Here is a 20,305-nt window from a genome sequence, read left to right as displayed (position 1 = left end):
GCTGATGGCTCAGAGCCTGGAGCCTGTTTCCGATTCTGTGTCTCCCTGTCTCTCTGCCCCTCCCCCGTTCATGCTCTGTCTCTCTCTGTCCCAAAAATAAATAAATGTTGAAAAAAAAATTTTTAAAACGTAAGGAATCTACACAAGCTTAAATTTAAGGCAAACAAAAGCCACAAACAGGGAAGGGAAGACATAAGCATCAAGGATGCTCCCAGGGGACTGGATGCACAGCCCCGGCTCTGGAGACCGTGTTTGGGGCATGAGTGCCAGGCAGTGACCCAGCAGGTCCCCAGATTGGACGTGCTCCCAGCTGTGCACAAGCCCCAGGAGCCTCGACGACCGCAGCTTTAACAAGACACAGGACAGAGGACACTGACATCCTCACCTCGGGCAGTAGGCACAGCACATTGCCCACGTCGACCACACAGGGACACACACGTCGTAGGTATTTACCACACACCCCACCACTGGCTCCCACGCAGGGCGGGCATCCACGGAAAGCAGCCTGGGTCTCAGCATGGACAGACAGCGGCTCTCAGCGACAGGCCCCTGCCTCACTCCCACGCCACCGTATCTGGAAGCTCTAATCCCACCTCGTAGCAACTCCGATCTCCCGAAAGCAAGGAGCAATTACAGCAACAAAACTGGGATGTCTACAGGTCTCGAACATCCAGCGAGAAGTTGGCTCCCAGCCCTGCCCTCTCCGGCGGCCAACGGGGAAGCATCTGTGTCCCAAAGTCACAGCCAACTTTGAAGGGCAGGCTAACAGTGGATCTAAATCCTTGCAACATAAAGCTGGCCTTCTTGGAATAGTTCTTACAAGTTTGAGTCTAGAGATGTCCTCCAGAGAGGGGTAGAGAGATAAATACCTATCTCTGCTCCTCCCCCCTTCCCTGATTGGCCTGTCTCCCTTGCTATGGTGCCTAGACTGTCCCCAGTGAGGCCGTGAGAGGTCCCAAGAGGAGTTTGGGAGGCTCCCCAATGTCGCCCAGAGGGCCCACCTCTCTGCTTGAGGAGCCTCGGTGCCACGGGGGACGTGTGGCCACCTCCGGGCCGTGGGGGAGAACAGTGTTAAGAACTTGGTAGCAGTCCTGTATTCCATCTACATCACATCTCCTCTGGCCCTTCAGCATCTCACATCTCTTCCCTTGATCCCCAATCTCACTGTCCCTTCTGTTTGTGCCCCTCTTGGGAGACAATGCCTCGTGGTGGAAAGACGCGCAAAGGAAAGAATCGGCATTCCAGAGTCGTCCAGACTCAGGTTTGAATAATCAGCTCGATCACATCAATCTCTCAACCTCAGGCAAAGTTGAACCTCTGTGTCTCCACCTGTCCAATGTGACAATAATGCTATGTGCTTCCCACATTTGTTACCATAATTAAATGAAATAATGAGCCTATGGTGCTTGCTATTTGGTTGATACTTGTTCAATAGTTGTCTTTTTTTTTTTTTTCCCTCCCTCGCTGCCCTTTCTCACCCCCCTTCCTGATTGAAATTGGATCAGGGAAAAACAAATGAACGAGTTATGGAAAAATCAGAGAATTTCAGACCCAGAAAGTCATGGAAGGCTCGTACAATCCAATGTGCTTATTTTAAAATAATAGATGAGGGCATTGAGGCTCAGAAAAGTGAAAGAACTTTCTGGAGGCCACACACCAGGTACATGGGCAGTTCACGACCCCGTGAACAAACCAAACAGAGAGAGAAGGTGTGTGGCTACCATTTCTGCGTTCTCTCTGATCCATATTTCATTCAGAAAACATAATTCTATGACTAAAAAAAAAAAAAAAAGCCTAAATGATTTTTATTGAAATTCTTCAAAACTGGGGTCATTAATCAGTTTACACTTCTAACCCATGAGTTCAAATCTTTAAAATGGTTTGCCCAATTTTTAAATGATTTCATTATTTTGGGGGGGGCACTTGAGCGGGGGGGGCACTTGAGCGGGGGAGGGCCCCAGAGGGAGGGGGACAGAGGATCCGAAGTGGGTTCGGCGCTGACAGCAGAGAGCCCGATGCGGAGTTCGAACTCACGAACTAAGAGATCGTGACCTGAGCCAAAGTCAGATGCTCAACCGACGGAGCCACCCAGGCGCCTCAGTTTACCTGCTTTTACAATCCCTCCCAAAACATCCAAAAGAGTCGAATGCACATATTTCCTATCTGTCAAACCACAAGTATCTGGCCACGCTCTGGTTTTCCTCTACCAGCTTCTGAGCCCCGCACTGGAGCCAACCCAGGGCCGTCCTCTGCGCCCCACCAGGCTCCCGGGCTTTCTGCCTGCCCCACAACATTGAGGCCGGCTGGCCCTTGTCTCTGTAGGATGGGACACGGTGTCTTGATAAGACAATCCATGCTGGGGTGAGGGCTGAGTGGAGGCTGCTCAACTCACCCCTCACACTTCTCCGTGGTTTTAGGTAAAATGTCTCACTTAGCCGTGACTCGTGACAGTGTGCCATCGCCATTTCTCCGAGGGGCTTTCTCGGGAGAAGAACGTCTGTGTGTGTGTGTGTGTGTGTGTGTGTGTGTGTGTGTGTGTAGGGAGGACGGGGTGCTTTCTTTGCTCCCAAAGCCCTGGAAGAGGCTTCTCTGACTACAGCATCTGGACCCCTGTCTGAGTCAAGCCCCGTAGTCATGAATTCTTTCTTCAACACCATTCATAAAAACAAGCATGCGTGACTAACCATGAGGTGAGGCAGTGACATAGTTGATGGGACTTATCTGCCCAGCGTGTCAGCTCCATGTCGAAGGGGGAGACTTTGGGCACCAAATCCCAGGCTGGAAAAAGATAAAGAGCTTAAAGCAGCAAGCATTTATGTATGGGTGGCTCTGTGATCCGTCTGAAACCAGCACCCTTGAGCAGCTCTCCGAGCCCCACTTGGCCGAATTCTTCGCCTAAAAAGGACAGAATTGGTTCTGTGCTCTTCCTGCCCTCAGAGGGTCTGCAAAGCCAAAGCCCCACATGGTTAAAGGCCCCTCTCCACCCTTATAAGTGCAATTCTGAAAATTATTCTTAACTAATTAATTAACTTATTTATTTATTTATATTTGAGAGAGCACAGGAGAAAGAGAAAGAGACAGAGAGTCACAAGCAGGCCCCATGCTCTGTGTGGAGCCCCACAGGGGGCTCAATCCCACGACTCTGGGATCGTGACCTGAGCTGAAATCAACCGCCAATTGAGCCCCTTGAAAATTTTTTTAAACTTTTTTTTTAATGTTTATTCATTATTGGGAGATAGAGACCGAGCATGAGCAGGGGAGCGGCAGAGAGAGGGGGAGACACAGAATCCGAAGCAGGCTCCAGGCTCCGAGCTGTCCGCACAGAGCCTGACGTGGGGCTCAAACTCACCAACTGCGAGATCGTGACCTGAGCCGAAGTCGGACGCCCAACTGACTGAGCCACCCAGGCGCCCCTGAAAATTATTTTTAAGTGCATTATGCAAGGGATGGGGTAATTTTTTGCTGTAAGATATCAAACAGGCCAAATATGCATTCATTTGTTCATTCAGTCCTTAGCCAATCACTCAAAGCACAGGTGTATAATGGATCATCTACGGATTTGGGGTCAGAAAGACCGAAGGCAGAATGTTAGCTCCACTATTTCCCAGTTGAATACTCTGCTCTCTGACCCTAGGAAAGCTCTTTCAGTATCTGAGCCTCAGTATCATCGCGTAGTAAAAATTAGGGAAATAAGGAATGCTTGGGAGAGCTCAGTTAAGCATCCAGCTCTGATTTCGGCTCAGGTCATGATCTCACAGTTCAGGAGTTCAAGCCCCTCGTCGGGCTCCGTGCTGGCAGCGTGGAGCCTGCTTGGGATTCTCTCTCTCTCTCTCTCTCTCTCTCTCTCTCCCTCTCTTTGTGCCCCTCCCCCACCTCTCTCTCAAAATAAGTACAATAAACTTAGGAAAATAATGCCAACCTCACAGGTTTGTTGTGAAGATTAATCCAGATTAACCATAACCTGTGCGGAGTGCTCCACACACAGCAGCGACTGGGTAGGAGAAAGCGCCTCGCCACCGACTTCCAACCTAAAGGCATCAGCTATCAGTTCGCATCAGATCAAGGTCCAGGCCAACGTTGTGCGCAACGTCGCCATTGGATGTACGCAAATCCACGTTCCTCCCGCATGCGGCTCTCCCGATCGCTGCTTTGCTATGCCCAACTTCTTGGCATTTTCCCGAGTCCCCCACCACAAGGCTGCTTCTGGTTTCCCACCTCGTCTCTGGACCTTCTAATCCGTTCCAGACAAACCACCTCATCCAACTGCCCTGCAGCCGAGCAGTGACGCCATCCTGGGTTGGGACCACGGCCTGGTTCTCAGCACAGCTGGTCAAGGGAGGGCGCTCACGGGCAAAGAGCGTAAGAGACAGCGCGACGGGGCAGGACAGCATCCTCAGGAACCTGTCACCCTGTGGAACTGGACAATGAATCTACAAGATCATTTACCTCCAACTTTCTCGTTTTTAGGAAGGAACAAGGCTTACGCTTACACACAGTGGCACAGTGAGTTAAATGGCTGGATTTCTCCCTTTCTTTGCTACTCAGAAGTAAATTCTTGCTTGGTTGTCCCCCAAACTATCCCCACACTTCAAAAGATTAAGTGCTTATATCAAAAATACCACATATTCCCCTCAAACAACTCCATGATTTCCTGATTACCCACAATAGGTTCCCAATGGTCACGAAACAGCATTTTCCATTTTGACAACTGATACTGTGTGGAGGCCAACTTCCACTTTAGGAATTCGAGTCTAGTTAGCACCTGCCCGTCCAGAAGCCACAAGCTGGCACACCCTCACCCTTATGCCCCCCGGGGGCTCCTGAAGTGACTCTGTAGCAGACAGTCTCCATGCCTGCACGTCTCAGGTGTTGAATGAAGAAGCATCCAAGAGTCTGCCCCACGTCTATCTACACCCTGAAATCCAGTAGTTTCTTTTATGAAAATAATACACGGCTGCGGTTAAAGATAAATTCAAACAGCACAGGAGCACAGTGTATTAGTCGGGGCCCTTCAGAAAACCAGAAGCAACGAGACACATATCTGTTGGGAGAGACAGAGTGATTTTAAAGAATTGGCTCACGTGATCACGGGACTGGCAAGCCTACAGTCGGTAGGTCAGGCTGGCAGGTCCGAAGATCAGGCAGGATCTCGGTGCTGTGGGCTTGAGGCAAAATTCCTTCTCCTGGAAAGCTCAGTATTGGCTCTTGAGGCCTTCCGCTGATGGGATGAGCTCAGAGTAAGGGGACAACTGCTTTACTGAAAGTCAACTGGTTGAAAGTGTTCATCACATCTGAAAACTATGTTCACAGCAACATCTCGAGCATGTTTTCAGGGACGGAGTCGGCTCTGTTGGCATCTAAAGGTCCAGTTTGGAAGAAAGCCCTTGACTTTACGCCTGATAGTCGTTCAATCTTTGCTTTTTGCCAGGCTGTGTGGCTGTCTCGTGTATGGCCAGCGGCTCTGTGATGTGGGTGCTATTAACAAACCCACGGAGCTACAAAGGAAAGGTATTAAGATCCTTTCCACCGAACACATTCTGATGACAAAAAACCCTCAATCTGCAGATGGGAAAACAAAACCACGTAACCTGTTTTTATTGGGGAATTAGAGGCAGAACAGCTTGAGAAAAGACCCAGAGGTAGCGGTGCCCGGGTGGCTCAGTTGGTTAAATGCCCAACTTCGACTCGGGTCACGATCGCGCGGTCCGCGGGTTCAAGCCCCGTGTCGGGCCCTGTGCCGCCAGCTCGGACCTGGAGCCTGCTTCGGATTCTGTGTCTCCCTCCCTCTCTGCACCTCCCCCACTCTCTCTCTCTCTCTCTCTCTCTCTCTCTCAAAAATAAATAAACATTAAACAAATTTTGAAAGAGAAGATTCAGAGGCATTCTCGGTGCAAATTTTATTTAAAGCACCACAGTTCTAGAACCCTTGAGCAACACCAGAGGGACCTAATCTGGGTTGTGTTTTCCTCGCCTCCCTATACAGACAGCAATATTCCTATTTTAAATTATTTATTATGTTGTGTTCCCAATTAAGCTATAATGTGACAGGCAAGCTACTTTACAAGGCAATAAAAAAAATAATCATGCTCCCCAGTGAGTAAACTACAAGGCCAAAAGGTGAGTTGTTTATATCCACGAGAGAACCGTTTTACGGCGGTGAAAAATGGTGGTCACGTCTTCTCGTTGTTGCTACAAGTAAAAACAGCCATAGAGGAGAACAAGATCAACCAGTTACCAGGCTCCTTGAAAGCACCTATTTTTGGAACAATGACAAAGCCGTGTTTGCACAGGGAGCAAAAAATGATTGATAGAAGGGGTGAAAGGAACCCAGTCCTGCCCCAAATTAGGGCCCCCGGGCGTAGACTGAAATGTTGGAAGGTTCAGGAGCAGAAAAGGCTCTCCCTGAGTATGTGAATGGCTGGAAAATGCACTAGTAGATTAACCTGACTCGAGAGACCCATCTTCTTAACAAGATGAACGAATCGTATCTTAATTTCAGGTTAGCGCGTCTACGAACAACTGGAATGATGTTAAGGGCCCTGCCTTGTCGCCAGGGTGGTTTATGGGAGGCCTGAGGGGCTACATATGGCCACCAGAAGGGAGCCGGTCTCCAAACAAAAACAAAACCCACCGAAAGCCCTCACCCTCCAGGAACGCCAGAGTGACCACCTGCCGAGAGGCTTCATACGTTGCAGCTGGAAGTGGCTGGTGACAGGTGAGCCCCAGGGGTGAGAGAGGGGACCGGGGTGGGAGGGGAGGCATGCCATCACAGCTGTCTTCTGCCCCCGCCCCGGGGGGTGGCACAGGCTGTCTGTGCTGCGAGTCTGTGTATCCGAGGAGGCTGCAAGAAGCAGGAGGGGAAGGAGAGGAGGAGAAAGCATATGGACTTTCCACGGACTGAGCCAGGTCCGGAACCCAGAAGAGAAGTGCCCTCCTTCCAGGCGTCGGATGCAGTCCCTCCGAGAAAGGACCTTCTTCTCCATCCTGTTACTCACTCGACGTCCTCACTGCCAAGAACCGCGCCCACCGAGCAGCGCCCTCCGTGCCGTTCGCTGCCTGCAGCGATGACTCAGCGCGTCTCCGCAAGTTGTACTTTTCAGCCTCAAAGGCAAGGAGTCCTACCAGCCCCTCGCTCCGTTAAATTCTGTCTCTTGCTGTCGCGTCTTGGTCCATTGGGGCTGTCATCACAAAATACCATAGTCTGGGGGCTGAAGCAACAACTGTTTATTTCCCAGAGTTCTGGAGGCTGCAAGTCCGAGATGGGGTGCTGGCAGACGCAGGGTCTGGAGAACTCCCTTCTTTGTTTGCAGATGGCTGCTTCGCTGCCGTGGCCTCACGTGACAGGGAGACAGAGATCTCGTGTCCCTTCTCCTAATGGCGTCACAAGGATCGCACTCCTAACCTCATCTGACGGTACTCACCTCTCAAAGGCCCTTCCTCCAAACAGCATCACCTTGGGGGTGAGGGCACAAACGTATGAATGGGGGCGGGTGCATAGGGGACAATCTCCCACGATGGCCACCATCCATTCTCTACCCCTCTGGCAGCCTATGCTGCTCCTCAAGCCGGAAGAAAACCCTTGTCCCTCTCCCCTTGGGTTCCCACTGGTCTCGGACAGTGCCGCGAGCGACAAAATGTGGCAACAGTGGTGCCGTGCCTGTGCCGAGGCCAGCCTTCCAGCTTTCTTCAGCCTGCTGCTTGGAAGCCCGTCTCCATGCCGGAAGGCCGACTACTCCCAAGTCAGCAAGTGGTGAAAAGTTCAAGCTGGCTCATGTGGCGAGAAAGGGGCTCCGCGGAGCCAGCCGCGTGAGCAAAGCCTGTTTGGACCTTCCAGCTCAGCCCCAACAGTCCGCCGAGCGGAGGAACAAGTGAGACCCGCCAACGGCACGAGGAGTAGCATCGTGAGCCCTGCCCAAATTCCTAACCCACCATGTGCTTTCAAGCAGTCAACCTTAAAGTCCACAGGTCTGCAGCAGTCGAGCGTTAAAACACACAGAAAGGTTAAAACCTGTGTTCGAAGAAAAGCCATCCGGCAGCCACATAACCAGGATTCACAGAAGCTGAGGCTGTCTGGGTGTTTCTTACGTCTCAAAAACTTCCTGCGTCCCTTTCAGTGGGTCTCCATTCGCAGTCTTTGAACAAGCGGCAGGTTTTTGTGTTTTGGGCGGCGGGTGGGGGGTGGGGGGTGGTTTCATGTTATTTTGAGAGCACGAGGGGCAGAGAGAGAGAACCCCAAGCAGGCTCTGCGCTGTCAGCCCAGAGCCCAGTGCGGGGCTCGCACCCACAAGGTCAGATCATGACCTGAACCAAAGCCAAGAGCTGGACGCGTAACCATGGGGGCCACCCAGGCGCCCCAAGGGTCAGGTGTTCAGTCACCCCTGGGGTCAGAGTGCTAAAGCAAGGCCAACTTGTAGATTGCTGTTCAGCTTGAGGATGGCTGACTTTGGATCAGAAGCAAATCCTTGGCTGTCACCTGGGGCATGGAATCACACTCTTACAACCTTGACGGATACCGGAGCGCTGGGACTGTGTTCTTCCCTCTGGAACATCCCACCTCTCGGTCTCTTTAGGCTGACCTGACTGCACCAGGCCAGAACCCTGGGGGTGGGCCGGGGACCCTGCGTGCTCTCATATCCGTGTGGATCCCCCACAATTTCGGGGGACACTGTATGTAGGTCACGGAGACAAATGGGAATGGAGAGGAGCACAACTCTCGCCTCCAACAACCCAATACCGTTGCCTTCCATGTGCTAAAGAGATTTTCGGCTTTTCCACAGTTTGGAGGAGTGGTTATGACCCTAGGACACTTTCCTCAGTCTTCAGTAAATTTCTGGATTCAATTTGCGAGTTTGGACATGGATGTGAATATTTTCCTGCCACTGGGAAAACAAATTAAGCCTGGGACTTGCTGGGAATGACTGGGACTCCAAAGGAATCCCTCTACTAACACGCAGTGCAAATTAGAAGTCAGAATAATGCGTCATCATTATAGCCCCGCCGCCAACTAGTGCTTTGGGATCTTTTTGATTTGGGGTTTCTCCTTGGAAGAGCCATGCCCCCTGGATGATTCCTCATGATCCTTCCCACGTCGGATATGTATCTTGCCCTATTAAAGAAATGCAACCCACCCCCCCCCCCCCCAGACAACTCTCTCATTTCCTAAAGACACCTGCAGAATGAAATTCATCACAAGGGGTGGAACATGGACCTTGGGTAATTAACACACTGCAGGGTCCAGTGCTTTCCAGTAGGTGCTCTCTGGCTAAAAAGTCAGTTCACAGCATTAAAAATTGAACGGTCATGCAAAAACTGCTGCTGATTCATCACGAGCAGCCCCCCAACTGCCCCATCACCTCATGAAGTTTCATTTTTCTGGTCAAACGCACCAGGGAGATTGGTGATTTCACAGACTGTCCTGAGAAGAAAATAGAAGAAATTCACTCCCACCCCCGAAAAATGTGGCTTTTCCCGGATGGAACTCATTGTGCAAAGCCGCATGAAAGTAAAGACACTTTGGGCAAATTCGATGTAATGTTTACAAAATGCATTTATTAAACAGACTTTCTCCGATTGAAAATTTCCATTGCGGGCCCGGAAAAAGAACAAGGTCGGTTTCTATTAAATAAGCCTATTTTATGCAAACTTCCATGTCAAGTCAGCCAAAAACAGTTATAAAAGCATTCAGAGACGGAGGACCAGCCTGCGCCCCGGACAAAACCGCGAACTTGGTGAACTCCGTCTCTGGCACCTCCGGCTTCCCTTTATCAGCCCATTTCTTCCCTACCCCGGGGGGACTTTGCTATTTGGTTCTCAAAAGGGTCATTCAGTGTGCCCCTGCCACCGATTCGAACACCAGAACCCCACACCAGGCATAGACTGCAGAAAGTGAATTCAAGCTAAGGACTTTTCTCCCCCTCAGTTGTAGAAGGAATGTTTTCTCCAACTAAAGGGAAGGTGTTGGGGTGCAGGGGGAGCCTCCCTGGCCCCCACATTACATCCTGGAAGACGATGTTTAGTCTTCTCACGTGGAGGCCAGCTCGAGTACAGAGAAGCGTGTAGGTGTTTTTCCGGGATAACATAGAGCAGTGGTTGATGAACGGTGAGCTCTCTGGAACTTCAGATTTTACAGGTATTTTCTTAAAGGACACTAAGAATACAGCTACTGTCCTGGGGGAGGGAAGGGAGTTCTGGGGCTTCAAAAGAGGCAGGTTTTTCAATTGAAAATGTTGTGAGGTAATGCAACTTTAAAAAAGAACATTATGGTCCCACCAAAGAACTGATAGAGAAATAGTAGGTCAATTAGACAGAAGAAAAGTAGTCAAACATAATGTGCAGAATTTTAAAATAATACCGGGGGCACCTGGGTGGCTCAGTCGGTTAAGCGCCCCACTTTGGCTCAGGTCATGATCCCACGGTTCATGGGTTCAAGCCCCGAATCGGGCTCTATGCTCACAGCATGGAGCCTGATTGAGACTCTCTCTCTCTCTGTCTCTCTGGGCCTTCCCTGCACATGCTCTCTCTCTCTTTCAAAATAAATATAAACAAACTTTAAAAAAAAGTTTCTCTCCCTCTGCCCCTCCACCCTGCTCATGTGCACTCTCTCTAAAATATATATTTTTTTTTAATTTAAAAATTAATTTTAGAATTAATATATGCCCATTGCTTTTCCCAAATCAGAAGATACAGAAATTTTTAATGTTTATTTATTTTTGAGAGAGACGAGACACAGTGTTAGTGGCGGAGGGGCAGAGAGAGAGGGGGACACAGAATCTGAAACGGGCTCCAGGCTCCGAGCTGTCAGCACAGAGCCCAACGTGGGGCTCGAACTCAAAAACTGTGAGATCATGATATGAGCCGAAGTCGGACGCTCAACTGACTGAGCCACCCAGGTGTCCCAGGAAATACAGAAATTGTTAAAGAAATTTTTTAAATAGGAGTTGCTGGGTGGCTCAGTCGGTGGTTACGGGTTGAACTCTTGGTTTCAGCTCAGGTCACGAGCTCACAGATCATGGGATTGAGCCCAGCGTCAGGCTGTGGGCTGACAGTACAGAGCCTGCTTGGGATTCTCTCTCCCTCTCTCTCTCCACCCCTCCCTCCTCTCTCTCAAAATAAATACACATTAAAAAAAAAAAGGCACAAAAAAATAAAAAACGATGATCCTGGAAATAGATATTATACATGCAAGTACTACTCATATATATACACGTAGATACAGAGATAGGTAGATAACATAGAGCTTTCCTGCATTTACCAAACCAAGTGAAGAGAGTGAGGTTAGTTGTGAAGGTCTGTGGAGAAGTTGATATTGGAGAGGATATTCTTTTTTTTTTTTTTTTTTAATGTTTATTTTTGAGAGAGAGGGAGCGTGCGAGCAGGAGAGGGGCAGACAGAGAAGGGACAGAGGACCTAAAGCAGAGTCTGAGCTGTCAGCACAGAACCCGATGCGGGGCTTGAGCTCACAAACCGTGAGATCGGGACCTGAGCCGAAGTGGGACAGCCAACCCAACCGACTGAGCCACGCGGGTGCCCCTCGAGTGGATCTTCTTACTGTGGTGTCGTTTCATCCGTTCATTCAACAAAGCATCGTCCCAGGCAGCGCGAGGTCTATCAGCTGCCCCAGGTAATGAGACACAGCCTTGCCCTCAAGATATTGTCACTCTGTCGCGGAGGGCAGACGCGATCACAGCTATCTGGTGTGATCTACTCTCACTAGACAGGGGTACAAACATACTGTAGTGCTGACCCTTCCCAGTCGAGCACACAAGCGTCCCCAGGTGCTTTCACGCACCAGATCCAGCGGGGAGCCTGCGGGCGGACCCAGGATCCGGTGCACCGCTTACTTACGTCACACTCACACACGCCCTCATCGTTCCCAAAGCACCCGGTCCAGGACCAGATGCTTGGGCACGTAGGTGGCTCCAGCTTCAGGCAAAATGGTTGCTGCGAGTTTTGCAAAATCATGCCAGCTGGGTCTCTCCTCTCCCCCGGCAGGCTTGTCCAGGCATTCCGCCCTCTCTCCGGCGTCACCCACATTGAAATGGGGGCTACCGCAGGGAGCTCAGTCCCCTCCCTCCCAAAGACCTGTGGGCTCCTAATGAAAACCCCTGCCTCCTTCGCCAGGCATTATAGACGCCAAAGGGAAGCGCAGCCTTTGCTAAGACAGAGGAAAAAGAAATCTGAAAAGATGATTCAGCGATCCGGCACCCCCTCACATACCCAAGCTGGGAGGGATTTGCATCACCCCCACATGGCCAAAGGCAGGAAGTCAAATGACTTGTTTTTTCCATAATTGGGAACATCCCAGATGTGTAGGAGATAGGCGATGTTTTTTGTGCTTGAATCTCACCAGCATGCTACATACACACACGATTAAGTCCTTATAATAATGATACGTGTTACACGGGAAAGCACGAGGTAATGTGGACGTATCCACCAGAACTCTAAACTAGTATGCGGGTGGGGGCAGTGGTGGAAAACTGGGGTACAGAAGAAGGCTTTCCCAGGGGGATGATGGCAGGCTAAGGCTGCTGGGTGAATACGAGTTCGCCAGGTAAGTGGACAGGCAGGGACAGGTGTGCATGAGGGTCCACGGCCCAAAGGAGCTAGCTTGCCCAGGGAGACCCAGAGGGGACAGTGACCCAAGGTCCGGATGGCAGGGGCCACCAGGTCCTGGTGGTACGCAGGGACTCCCCAGTGCAGACCAACGAGAGGCATGTGTTCATGCAGAGCCCACAAGAAGGTGTGGAAAGCATCTTCCGGAAGGACAGGTCGACAGCACAGGACAACGTCTCCACTGGCCAAGGCAGTAGAAAATCATGAAGTGTGTTGGTGGACCAAGCTGATCTTCCCAGAGCAGCCCTGGTCTGACTTCTTGTCCTGTCCCCTTTTACTACAGAAAACATGCCGGGTCACTACTCTCCCCTGACTCGCAGGGGTTACAGCACCACCACCCATAACAAAGCGTCTATACGCATAAGGGGAAGAATGAGGGAACAGAAAAGCAAATGGGGTAACATGTTAAGAATAAGTGAATCTGGGTTGATTCGTTTCCTATTGCAGCTGTGACCAATTAGCACAACTTTAGTGGTTTGAAACAACACAAATGTATTCTCTTGAGGTCCTGGAGGCCACAAGTGTGAGGTCGGTCTCGGTGAGCTGAAGTCAGGGGGCGGCAGGGCGGGGCGCCCCGGCAGGGGGAGGGGAGATTCCCTGGCCCTCTCCTTGGCTCATGGCCCCTTCCTCTAGCTTCAAAGTACGTCACCCAGGGAGGGTCCTGCTTCTTTCGTCAACTTCTCTTTATAGCCAAATCTCCCTTGCCCTCCCTCTTATAAGGGCATTTCCAAAACCAGTAGGGACCCATGTGGATCATGCAGGATAACCCTCCATGCAAAGTCCTAGAGGGGTCCCATCTGCAAGGTCTCTTTCTGCCCCACAAGCGGACACTCTCTGCTTCCAGGCAGTATAACCTGGTAGGTATGATTCATCCTACCACCCCAAGAACAGGCAGTATGGGAGCCCTGCTACCCTTTTTTTTGGTAAATTTTCCATCCATCTGAAATTATTTTAGAATAAAATGTTCTGGGGGTGGGGAGGGGCGCCTGGGTGGCTCAGTCACTTAAGCATCCGACTCCTGATTTGGGCTCAGGTCGTGATCTCATGGTCATGAGATCAAGCCCCGCATTGGGTTCTGCTCAGACAGCATGGTATCTGCTTGGGATTCTCTCTCTCCCTCTCTCTCTGTACCTTACCTGCTCGCTCACTCTCTGTCTCTCTCAAAATAAAGAAATAAACTTTAAAGAAGTGTTTTTAAAAGATGAACACGTTTGGAAATAAATTATACTAAATTATAAGTTTCCCTCTAGTCAAGGGCGTCAGCGTCCCTTGATGCAATGTCTTCGACCCTCTTCCCCCTCTGTTCCGTGAAAATATTTATTAAATCATACCTGCCCAACAGCATCTTGATTCCAACACCCATACGTTTGATTTTATTTTAAAGGCAAACGCTGACACGTGATCCCCCCACTGCTATCTTTTTTAAAGGCTGAGAAAAATCCTTAAGTTTTCCCAGGCCTGAAATTTATAAATTTGACCTTGTCAGAGAAGGCATGCTTCTACAATCTTACGAAGACTGTAGTAATTGAAGATGTAAGAAATCATCTCGGGGGCTTTTATTTTCCTGAACATTCTTGCCTGCACGGGGGACAATCCAGCACAATGGTGAACGTCCCCTTGCATCGGCTCCGGGTCTCTGCTCACCGCCACCCGGGCGCACAGGCAGGCGGTTTGAGCTTCCCTGGGGCTGTTGCTCCAGTAACGTGGGACTTTTCGGTTGTCCCTGGGCTCCAGCCCCTCATGTTTACACGGGAAAGCCTCTCCTTCCTCCCAGGCTCTGTCCTTTCATTTCGATCAATTGTTCACCCAGGGGGCACCTGGGTGGCTCAGTCGGTTGAACATTGGCTTCGGCTCAGGTCATGATCTCACAGTTCACGAGTTCGAGCCCCACATCGGGCTTGCTGCTGCGGGAGCAGAGTCCGCTCCGGATCCTGTCTCTCTCTCTCTCCTCCCCTCCCCTGCTTGCGCTCTCTCCCCCTCTGTCAAATATAAATAACCAGCCAAAAAAAAAAAAAAAAAAAAGAGAGAGACAGAAGGGTCTGAGAACTGTACAGATGTTAGTTTGTTTATTTAAATAAATAAATACATTGTCCAGGAACCGTACCTACTGTATTATTGTATTGTTGCCATCCTGTTATCATGACTGATCTTAAGGTTTTTGTGTGGTGGGAAGGTCAGTGGGAAGGAGGAAAACAGGTGCGTGAGCCAGGGGTCCAAAGAGCTAAGGGGCCTCGGTCAGGATTTTGCAACCCTCCCTGTACCCCAGCACAACCGACCATCGGACCCAGAGGATATTCCTGTTGCAGATACACAAGCAACAGCTGTCGGCAGGGGGGCGGGGAGGGAGGTGGGGAGAAAGATCTGGAAAAGCAGGCGAAGCTCAGAAGTTTCCCTAAGCTTCAGTTGCCGTGGATTGGGCAGGATGGCCTGGAGCCCCGGCTAAGACAGTTTCTCAAGTGGATATAAAGCTAAATTCAGGTTTTAGGGCAACAGCTCCATTCTAGGGAGGGGCCTGGAAAACTCATAACAAAACATTTGAAAACCTATACAAGCAATTTCCTGAAAAAAGTGATTTGAGTCACCAAAAAAAAAAAAAAAAAAAAAGCAGCGGGGGTGGACTTTGGACTTCCATTCCATTCGGACTTTGAAAGAATCGCTAAACAAATAAGGGATATTAAACGTAGAGTAATAAAGCTGGTTCGCAACTTGTGCCTTGACCATATTTCTGTAAGAAAAGGAAGTCCTGGAGATTGTCGTCTCGGCTATTTTCATTGAATACGAACTGCTTTCCAGTGTTTCGAGCATTGGGCAGAGCAGCAGATTACCGTTCAAAGCCTTTTTCCAGAATATCCACAGAACCACCTTGCCTCTCAAAGGTTATTTGCTTCTCTGAATTACAACCCCTTCGGGGTCCACCCCACAAATTTCCTTTCCTATGGTCTTCCCCACAATCAGGTGGGGGAGGGGGGGAACATGATATGCCTCCGTGTGTTTCAATATGTTATCTTGTCTTTCCAGTATGCTCCAGACTGAATGTTTGCATCCTCCCCGAATTCATGCGTTGAAATCCTAACCCTCAATGTGATTGGTGTTCCTGGGAGATGGGAGCTTTGGGAGGTGATTGGGTAGTGAGGTAGAGCCCTCAAGGATGGGGTCAGTGCCTTTAGAAAAGACCCCAGAGAGCTCCCTCCCTCGGCCCTCCCACCTGGTGAGGACACTGGGAGAAGACACCATCTGGTTCTGTGAACCAGGAATCGTGTCCTCGCCAGACGCTGGATGGGCCAGCACCTAGACCTCAGGCTTCCAGCCCCCAGAACTGCGAGAATTAAATTCCTGTTGTTTCCAAGCCCCAGTCTGTAGGATTTCGTTACAGCAGCCTGAATGAAGACAAATTCCTTCATAACAATTTTGCTCATTTACCCGACGAAAGGTACCCTGGTGACGGCTCCACCTGCTCCAGATGTTTCCCCACAGATATTTTAGGAGGAACCTGTCACCGTGATGACTAGGTTACTATTAATACAACAGCACCGTCAGCAAAAAAAAAAAGAACAAAGTTCGCACTTTCCCTTTGGCAAGACGTCGCCATCCAGATCTCTGTCACTTTCTATTTCACAGAACGATAGAGGAGGCTCATTTCTTCAGTCTTCGGTGCATCCTTATCTTATGCTGGGTCTAAGGAACACTTGGGGAACCAGAGTGATTGTAACCTCCTACCTCTTCCGCCTTCCTCTCTCTTCTCAGATCAAAATCACAGTCTCTGCAGTTAACTGGCTGGCTCCCCCAACACGTTTCCTGATTATCCCCTACTGACCTTCGGGACTTTCAGCAAGGTGCCTGCAAGCAGGGGGTAGGTTCTGGCTTTATCTGATCCTGTGTCAGGACAAGTAATGACGGTGCCCTCTTTGATTTCAGCTGCTTTCAAACCTCACCAAAGGAGGACTTGAATCCCTCCAGATTACTCTCCGGCTTCCCTATCCTCCTTCATCTCCAAACGCAAAACCCTCAGATTGCCTCCCCTCCTCCTCCTCCTCCTCCTCCTCCCCGTCCTCCTCCTCCTCCCCTTCCTCCTCCTCCTCCTCCTCCTTCCCATAAAAGAGAAAAAGATCTCAGGTTTTTTCACGGACAAAGGGGGACCCTGTTGTTATAGATGTGCATGAATATTAAGGAGCCTATATTTAGCGTGTTAACAACCACATCTAAGAGTCGACATTAACGTTTCACAGAAAAGGGGCTGTTTGCCAAACCGGCTTACACTGACCTGAAGAAGTACTGGGAATTTTCAATTTTGAGATTTCTGACCGCAGTGAGGAGGCCCGCCGTGGCCCACTCTGCCTGGGTGCACTGTCTCATGAGATCTGTGTTGGGGGGTTCCTCTGGCGACATCGAATGACACGCCCTGGCAGCCTCTTGAAAAACGGCTGTTGTGTACTTTCACTGGGAAGAGCCATTGAAAGCAAAACTTGATGCTGAAATACGGACAAATCTACAATTAACTACTCAAAACACAAGTTGAATTTGCCACCAAGAAACAATGGACGTGCACAGAGATTTTAAATCGGACATCCACTACGCCTAAAGACACACATCTAAGCTTGCGAAATTCAAAATAGCGCTTGGTCAAACTTTACCAGATTTGAGAGCAGGCTGGCTCCCTCGGTGGCCGCGAGGGACATCCGGTCCATACCTCTCTCCCAGCCTCTGGTGGTTTCCTGGCAATCTTTGGTGTCCCTTGGCTTGCGGAAGCTTCACCCCCATCTCTGTCTGCAGACATGTGTCTGTGTCCAAGTTTGTCCTCTGTACAAGGACACCAATCATATTGGCTCAGAGAGACCCGCCCCTCCCCCCCCCCCCCCCCCCACTGCAGTGTGTGCAGTGTGACCTCATCTCAACCGATTACATCTGCCAGGACCCTATTTCCAAAGATGGTCACATTCTAGGGTAATGAGGCTCAGGAATCCAGCATCTGAATTCGGAGGGAACACAATGCAATCTGTGACACACCACAATGTTGCCTCTTCCTCAGAGACACTTAGAAAGAGGCCAATTGTGCCACCTAGGTTGCTAGAACTTTCCAGTCAGACTCTGCCCCCTGCACCCTGTGGGGCCCTCCACGGGGCTTATCCTCCTAAGCAGGACTGCGTCTCTGTACCCCACTTGAATGGTCCCCCACGTTAAAACCAGCTTTCCATAGCTGATAACGGATGCTGCTTGTTTTTGAGACGGCCTGGACGGCAAACCCGTCCTCCCCGATTTCTTTACTCCAAAGAGTGAGCATCTCATGGCTGCAAAGGGCCGGGGCCGGCATCCCTGGCAACCTCCAAACCAGAGGCCACAGGTCACCACCGAGGCTCAGCACCAGCTTCCGGCCCCGAGGCCACGCCCACCAGCCTGAACACTGCATCCGGCCCTCCTTCCGTCTATCTCCTCTCCTCAATCATCTTCCGAGCTCTCCCCAGTTTCTGAAATACGCCCCCCACCTGCCCAGGTAAACTGGTCAACCCTTAAAATTCACGGCACGAGGTATCCCTGACGTCACCGTGTTCCCTTTTGTGAGAAACCCAGGCAGCTTGGCATTTTTCTTTTTCAAATGCCTCCCTTGGGGGCAGGCTGTGACCCGGGACCCTATATGTAGGACTCTCAGTATCCAGAAACTTCTAACCCTCAAAGACAATTCTAACCTCAGAGCTTCAAGAAAGATTCGTCCACTAATAAAACCACTATATTCTGCTCCCTTGTTAGTGTAAAATGTCAGGGTCACCGACTAAATTCATAAAAATTCCTTTATTATCAACTAAGATTGTTCTCGGAAATGGGATATCGTTATTAAGAAGCTATCTTATAGGTGAACTTCGGTGGTGGGGGTTGGGGGCATGACCCAAACATCCTTTTGTGCATTAACCATCGAGAGGTCTCTCAGTTAGAAATGAATTTATTGTATTTCTTGATATTTGATTTGCCCTTCCTATTTTAAAACAGCACATCTGCCTGAAAACGTTCTTTTACATCCCAAATACTGCTCGGAGGGAACAGTAGATATTCAGTTGTCTGTCTTACTTAATCAGCCTGATCCCTCTCGCTTTTCTATCGGCCCGGAAAACTCCAAGGTCAGCCCCCTCAGCACGGGCCAGCTCGTGTTGTGTCTGGGCCATCAGAACGTTGGGTCACCGTCTTCTTTCACTACGCATCACCCTGTAATCCTGAAGGCTCACCAGGCTCCTGGGTTACCCTGATGCTTGTTGAGGACCAAGATCACTGCAGCAAGGAGGTTGTTTGCGGGGGGCGGGGGGGCACAACGATGGGGGAGCACAGCCACCCCCTAAGCCTGAGCACAGGTTTGCTCCCCGCTTTTTTCGATGTGACGCTGTCCTGCTTAAGGCACACAGCTAGCAAGCCAAACATGTAGAACTTCTCTGGATCAGGAATCAGAACTCAGCAGCAGTTTTAAGTAATTTGGAAATAACTTTCAGCTCCTCCTTTCCCTTCAACAACAACAAAAAACCCACACATTTTAAAATGTAAAAAGAGGGGCATCCGCGTGGCTCAGTTGATTAAGCGTCCGACTTCGGCTCAGGTCATGATCTCACGGTGCGTGGGTCCAAGCCCCGCGTCGGGCTCTGCGCTGACAGCTCGGAGCCTGGAGTCTGCTTCGGATTCTGTCTCCCTCTCTCTCTGCACCACCCCCCCGCCCCCCCTCCGCTTGCCTTCTGTCTCGGTCTCTCAAAAATAAACATGAAAGAAAAATCAAAACGCAAAAAGAAATTCCAAGGATGGCAGCGCGCTCCCTTTCCAATTAATTGTATTTATAATAAGATGATATATTTGCATTTATTTTCCCCTAAATAAACACACACGTGATTAAATTCCGATGAAATCATATGTAAGGCAGAGAGAACGCGTGTATGCTCAAATGCATGCAGGCACACATACGCTTTGTTTGAATCATTCAAAATAAAATAAAATATGCTTGGGGTAAAGTCACCTTAAGAGTAAAAAATCAAATTGAAAAAAGGCAAAGTTAATAACCTGGCTCACGGCTATCAAAAAACAGTGGTGTCTTTGTAACAAATGGTCCTTTTTCAGTGGCCAGAGATAATTTCTAAGTGCTTATTACCCATCTGAGCATGCAAATTTTAAATACCTTGCTCTATTATATCCATTCTATTACATCAATTCTTTCAGCAATTTCCTTGTAAAATTAGATTTGTTCTCCTGCTCTTTCCCACAAAGCACTGAACCAAGAACAGTGGTGATCTCCATTGCCTTTCATGCCAGATTTAACCTTATGATACATGCATTAAATACAGATTAACATCTTGTCTCGGAGAAACTCGCATTTAGCAGACCGGCCAAAGTTTCATTAAAATATAAATCAATATACAATTCATGAAAAGAAAACTAGGCAGGTAGGGAATCTGTGCTCTTCCTTCGAGGAAAGCACACCGCTCTGCCTGGTCCCTGTGCACACAGCTAAGCCAGGCTTTTCTTTTCTTTTCTTTTCTTTTTAAGCTTATTTATTTTGAGAGAGACAGACAGAGCACACATATGTGCGTGCAAGAAGGAAGCGGCAGAGGGAGACGGAGAGAGAGAATCCCAAGCAGCCTCCACACTGTCAATTCAGAGTCAGACATGGGGATCGAACTCACAGACTGTGAGATCGTGACCTGAAGAGTCGGATGCTCAACCAATTGAG

The 20,305-nt window shown here is 49.7% G+C and overlaps 1 long non-coding RNA gene across 1 annotated transcript in view; it reads right to left on the bottom strand.

Annotated features, from left to right (window-relative positions):
• The window catches only part of LOC121037734 (uncharacterized), a 36,780-nt gene extending 19,360 nt beyond the window's left edge, over nt 1–17,420 (bottom strand). The window contains exons 1-2 of the long non-coding RNA XR_005793950.1: nt 17,244–17,420; nt 16,874–17,081 (exon numbers count right to left, since the gene is read on the bottom strand). This is a non-coding gene — a long non-coding RNA (uncharacterized LOC121037734). The remainder of the gene's footprint in view (nt 1–16,873; nt 17,082–17,243) is intronic.
• Between the last annotated feature and the right edge of the window lie 2,885 nt (nt 17,421–20,305).

Source organism: Herpailurus yagouaroundi, unplaced genomic scaffold, assembly GCF_014898765.1.
Source record: "Herpailurus yagouaroundi ecotype Mexico unplaced genomic scaffold, PumYag 164, whole genome shotgun sequence".
NCBI lineage: Eukaryota > Metazoa > Chordata > Mammalia > Carnivora > Felidae > Herpailurus > Herpailurus yagouaroundi.
Note: the sequence above shows the minus strand (reverse complement) of the source record. Positions and strands in the feature narration are given on the sequence as shown.